This window comes from Pleurodeles waltl, chromosome 2_1 (assembly GCF_031143425.1).
Source record: "Pleurodeles waltl isolate 20211129_DDA chromosome 2_1, aPleWal1.hap1.20221129, whole genome shotgun sequence".
Taxonomy (NCBI): domain Eukaryota; kingdom Metazoa; phylum Chordata; class Amphibia; order Caudata; family Salamandridae; genus Pleurodeles; species Pleurodeles waltl.
Genome location: NC_090438.1, coordinates 164,754,861 through 164,759,811, shown reverse-complemented (window position 1 = coordinate 164,759,811; position 4,951 = coordinate 164,754,861). Strand labels below are relative to the sequence as shown.

Here is a 4,951-nt window from a genome sequence, read left to right as displayed (position 1 = left end):
GTTTATCAACCGCAATCAATATATAGTTTGTACTTCAGTGTTGCCTGTGACGGGAACGCATATCAAACGAACCTCGAATCAGAACTGATTCTACGATAGGCAACGAATGTTACCCCTGGGGTACTGAGCCATGGGAGCTTACCAGACCAGAGCCTCAGGCTTGACCCAGCACCTGCTCCAATTGGTATGCTGATGACATGAATGAGGCGGAGACAAGAGAAGCATGGTCTGAACCCCGGAAGACGTCAACGGAGAAGAGGAGAGAAGCCAAATCAGGACAAGGAGTAGGGGAAGACGAGGGAAGAGAACGGATCCCCATTGGTCACATCAGAAACAGACCAAGAGGGTAGCAGCAAGAGGGCCACGTCCGTATGACCTAAGGACAAGAAGGACGCAATATCCAGCCACGTCCCACGTGGCTCTCCCAGGTACGTAACCGTATACGCAGCCATAGCGGGTAGTTCTCGGGTGGAGGGAGAAGTCAGGGAGAGAGACGGGCTGTGTTCACTGGTAAACAGGGCATGAGTAATTGTACTGAGACTTTCGGTCACACCAAAACGAGCACAAAGGGGATAAACCGGTACCACGCACGTTGAACAACCTAGCCCTTGTGAAAACGGTATAGTACCCAAGAACCAATTGTGAATCCCATCTCCTCACGGAACTCCCCTCACCCCTCACTCCTTCCCTTTTCCTCCCCCACCCTTTTTACAAACAATAAGGAGTTGTGAATGCTTCACTTACCCGATGTTCTGTTCTGCCTTCTTCCTGAGGTTTCAGGAGCCACATCATGGTCCAGGAGAAAGGAGAAAGAAAAAGAAAATAGGAAAACAGGAAAACCAACACAGAAAGCAGCACAAGAAAGAGATACTACCAAAGCACACTAATCTACGTAATGGAAAGAAGAAAATAAACAAATTAATAAAAAATGTAGAGATGCAAAGACTGGCCTCCCTAGTAGTTTTTGCCCTATAAGAAGAGAATATACAAACTAAGGTGTACACCCTGCTACACTGCCGTTCTCCTCTTATACTGCTTCATGTTTTGTACTGACATTCAGTATTACCCTACTTCTAAACATTCTCAGTCCTATTTCTTTCAATTGTTTCTGCCTCCTTGTCAAATTAGGTGTTTTTTGTTTTATTTACAACATTTTTCACTTTCGATTTGACTTTCTCCCTCTCCGTTGTTGGTTGATTGTAAACCTCACTTTTAAGTTGAAACTTTTTCCACATTTTGCATTTTCCCATATACTGTTTTAACAAACTCCTTAATTCTCTTACCCGCAGCCAGCAGATAGTGCTCTTCCTTCTATTCTACTTTTTTTCTCCCATTTCTCTTTCTCAACATTGTAAATCCTCCTCTTTAAACACAAGTAGATATTTAAAAAGCAAATATAAAATACATTTAACTTTACATTACATACTATTAGAGTACATACTATAAGCAGGTGAGTATCTACAGAAATGGTTATGTCAGTGTGTAAAAGGCTGTATAGGTGTATAAATGTGTCTATGAGTGGCTGTATGAGTGGGTTTGTGATTGTTGAGAGCGTGTGTGAGTGAGTGTTACAGTGCCTCTGTGGGTGTGTCAATGGATGTGTAAGTAGCTGTGTGGGTGTGTGACTGGGTGTGTAAGTGACTGTATGGATGTCTTAACGGGTATGTAAGTGGCTGTTTGGATTGGTAACTGCCTGTGTTAGTGGGTGTTCCGGTGTGTAACTGTACAAGTGGCTCTATTAGTGGTGAATCCATAAGTGTTGTGTGGGTTGTGAAGGACTGTCTGACTGGGTGTGTGAGTGGCTCTATGGTTTTGTAAATAGGCATGTGAGTGCCTATATGGGTGGGTGACCAAGGGCCAGATGTAGCAAAGGATTTGCGCGTCGCAAACTGCAATAATCGCCGTTTGCGAGGCGCAAAAGCCTCTTTGCTATGCAGAAATGCATTTTGCGAGTCGGGATCGACTCGCAAAATGCATTTCCGAATCGCAAATAGGAAGGGGTGTTCCCTTCCTATTTGCGAGTCTCAGTGGAATGCAATTCCATTTGCGACCGCATATGCGGTCGCAAATGGAGTCGCAGTTACCATCCACTTGAAGTGGATGGTAACCCACTCGCAAATTGGAAGGGGTCCCCATGGGACCCCTTCCACTTTGTGAATGGACCCACAAATATTTTTTCAGGGTAGGTAGTGGTCCAAGGGACCACTACCTACCCTGAAAAAATACCGAAACTAAAGGTTTCGGGTTTTTTTCTAAGTGCAGCTCGTTTTCCTTTAAGGAAAATGGGCTACACTTAAAAAAAAAAAAACTGCTTTATTTAAAAGCAGTCACGAACATGGAGGTCTGCTGACTACAGCAGGCCTCCATGTTTGCGAGTGCCCATAGTCGGTATGGGGCCGCAATTTGCGACCCACCTTATTAATATTAATGAGGTGGGTCTTTGCGACCCCATACCGACTCGCAGACGGTGTCTGAGACACCGTTCTGCATTGGAAATTGCGACTTGCAATTTGCGAGTCGCTCCGACTCGCAAATTGCATGTCGCAAATTCCAAGTTTGCTACATCTGGCCCCAAGTGTGTAACTGGGTATAAGGGTGTGTAAGTCTAAGTGCTGAGTACATACATGGCTGTATAGGTATTTGAGTAGGTGTGACAGTGCCTGTATGGGTGAGTGAATGACTATGTAAGTGGATGTATAGCTGAGTAAATGGATTTGTACATGCTTTTATAGGTGTGTGACTGAAAGTGTCAGTCACTGTCTGGCTATATGAGTAGTGGGTACATAATGCTTTTGTGGGAGTATAACCGGGTGTGTAAGTGCCTCCCTGACTGTGTCAGTGGGTATAAATTACATACCATTCAATTACATACTGTAACCAAGCACCCACATCTTATTTCAAACATTCATTCATACTGCCTTAATCAGTATTATCAGTATACCAATTCCTTTTTCTCCTTTGCTGCTCACTATATTTTTAGTTAGTGTTCTCATCTAATGTCCCTTCTATTTTGCCTTTTACTGTAGCATCTAGAAGCTGCACAATTTATTTCACCTTATGTGCACTCATAGTTTTTTAATGTACCTTTTTATAGTGCAATCTCATTAACATACCTGTCAATTTTCTATGTTGTTGTCTAGCTTATATTGTAATATCTTTTAATATCCGTTTTCCATCAAAAATCTCTAGCCAAGAATCTCTTGATTCTCTTCCACTGTCAGTACAAAAGCACCAATAATGGCTATCCTTCCCACTGAGCTCTCACTCATACTCCCACTCTTAGCAAATCACAGAGTTAATTTCATCTTTTAGTTTTGTTATAACACTTCTCAATGGTAACTATTTTTTAACCCTTTCCAAGTTTCCTGTAAAGAAGTCCAATTTGGTAGTTTTTTTGGGCAGATCTCCTGTGATGCTCAGCGCGGTCCTTCATGTAAATCCACAGCAGATCCACACAAAACCCTTAAAAGCATTTAACGATTTGCTGTTAATGCTTTGCCTTCATAGTTTTCTAAAATATTGCCAATTACGAGTCATACACTCTCCACTGTGGAATTTATTTCTCTTTGAGCTCCGTTTCTATAGTAACCATGTTTTCAATAGTCTCTGCCTACCAGTTGGTGAAAGGTTAACAATACTTTCGTTCAACAGCATACTAGCTTCACATTAACCCCTTAGCTGCTGGGCCTTTCCCCCCCCAGTGCTGAGCCCTTTTTTGGCTATTTGGGGTAGTTCGCGCTTAGGGCTTCATAACTTTTTGTCCACATAAGCTAACCACGCCAAATTTGCGTCCTTTTTTTCCAACATCCTAGGGATTCTAATGGTACCCAGAGTTGGTGGTTTCCCCTGGAGGAGACCAAGAAAATAGCCAAAATACAGTGAAAATTTTGTTTTTTCCAAAAAAATGGGAAAAAAGGGCTGCCGAAGAAGGCTTGTGGTTTTTTCCCTGAAAATGCCATCAACCAAGGGTTTCTGGTGCTGAAATCACTATCTTCCCACCTTTCAGGAACGGGCAGACTTGAATCAGAAAACCGAATTTTTCAACACAAATTTGGCATTTTACTGGGACATACCCCATTTCTACTATATTTGGTGCTTTCAGCCTCCTTCCAGTTAGTGACAGGAATGGGTGTGAAACCAATGCTGGATCCCGGAATGCTAAACATTTCTGAAAACTAGACAAAATTCTGAATTCAGCAAGGGGTCATTTGTGTAGATCCTACAAGGTTTTCCTACAGAAAATAACAGCTGAAATAAAAAAATATTGAAATTGAGCTGAAAACAACAGCCATTTTTCTTTATGTTTTACTCTGTAACTTTTTCCTGCGATGTCAGATTTCTGAAAGCAATATACCGTTTTGTCTGCTGGACTCTTCTGGTTGCGGGGATATAAAGGGCTTGTAGGTTCATCAAGAACCCTAGGTACCCAGAGCCAATAAATAAGCTGCACCCTGCAGTTGGTTTTCATTCTATACTGGGTATACAGCAATTCATTTGCTGAAATATGAAGAGTGAAAAAGAGGTATCAAGAAAACCTTTGCATTTCCAAAATGGGATCAAGATAAGGTTTTGAGGAGCAGTGGTTATTTGCACATCGCTGAATTCCGAGGTGCCCATACTAGCATGTGAATTGCAGGGCATTTCTCAAATAGACGTCTTTTTTCCACACTCTCTTATATTTGGAAGGAAAAAATGTAGAGAAAGATAAGGGGCAATAACACTTGTTTTGCTATTCTGTGTTCCCCCAAGTCTCCCGATAAAAATGATACCTCACTTGTGTGGGTAGGCCTAGTGCCCGCGACAGGAAATGCCCCAAAACACAACATGGACACATCCTATTTTTTTTATAGAAAACACAGCTGTTTTTTCCAAAGTGCCTACCTGTAGATTTTGGCCTCTAGCTCAGCCGGCACATAGGGAAACCTACCAAACCTGTGCATTTCTGAAAACT

At 42.3% G+C, this 4,951-nt stretch overlaps 1 long non-coding RNA gene across 1 annotated transcript; it reads left to right on the top strand.

Annotated features, from left to right (window-relative positions):
- Positions 1-213: 213 nt before the first annotated feature.
- On the top strand, positions 214-943 carry LOC138258548 (uncharacterized). The gene is made up of 2 exons (XR_011198418.1): positions 214-428; positions 781-943. It is a non-coding gene; the product is annotated as an uncharacterized lncRNA (long non-coding RNA).
- Positions 944-4,951: the final 4,008 nt, after the last annotated feature.